Source organism: Bidens hawaiensis, unplaced genomic scaffold, assembly GCF_021521415.1.
Source record: "Bidens hawaiensis isolate Kalapana, Puna unplaced genomic scaffold, B.hawaiensis_p1.1 tig00022282_1, whole genome shotgun sequence".
Taxonomy (NCBI): Eukaryota; Viridiplantae; Streptophyta; class Magnoliopsida; order Asterales; family Asteraceae; genus Bidens; species Bidens hawaiensis.
The window spans coordinates 169,652-170,464 of NW_027493454.1; the positions used below are offsets into that span (position 1 = coordinate 169,652).

The 813-nt window shown below is 48.3% G+C and overlaps 1 non-coding gene across 1 annotated transcript; it reads left to right on the top strand.

The window, feature by feature from the left end:
* Positions 1 to 398: 398 nt before the first annotated feature.
* On the top strand, positions 399 to 503 carry LOC143565086 (small nucleolar RNA R71). Its single transcript, XR_013140994.1, has one exon. It is a non-coding gene; the product is annotated as a small nucleolar RNA R71 (small nucleolar RNA).
* The last annotated feature ends 310 nt before the right edge of the window (positions 504 to 813 follow it).

The following is an 813-nucleotide window of genomic DNA, read 5'->3' on the forward strand; positions in this document are numbered from 1 at the left end:
TATAGGGGTTGCTGTAGGCATTGTTTTGGCGGCCCACAAAGTCAACATCCTCCACCACCATGGCCTGCTGGCACTGACTGGTCCGGTGTTTCCCATCACACACCCCACAACGAGAGCTAGACTTAGCCAGATCGGATTGCATCTGGTCAAATCTTTTGGTCAAGGCTTCTAACTGAGCGGAAACAAGGGTATTAGAATCGACATAAAGAACGCCCTTTGTGGAAGGAATACTACGAGGCGGATTATATGCAAAACTCTTCTTAGCAGCTCGCTCCAAGACATCCAACGCCTTGTTGGGAGTACACCTACCGAAATTTCCTCCCGCAACCTGATCAACGGCCTGCTTCTGTGCTACGGATAAAGCATCAAAGAACGTACGACATTGAAGACCGTGACTCAAACCGTGATGAGGGCATTTTCTCAACAAGCCCTTGAACCTCTCCCATGTAGCATGAAGTGACTCGTCATCATCAACACGAAAACCAGTGATTTTTGCCCGGTATCTTGCAGTTTTATCGGGTGGGAAGTACTGAAAAAGAAACTGCTCAACCAATTGGTTCCAAGTGGTGATGGAACCGGAAGGGAGTGCCTCTAACCACTCCAAGGCATCCCCGTGAAGTGAGAACGGAAAAAGTCAGAGTCTCACGACATCATCCGTACACCCCTGGATCTTGAATGTTGCACATAATCGAAGGAAATGCACAACATGTGAGTGAGGGTCCTCGTTCGAGAGGCCATGGAAAGAAACGGAATTTTCGACCATATGAATAATACTCGACTTGATCTCGAAACTCACGGTAATCTCGGGCTCCG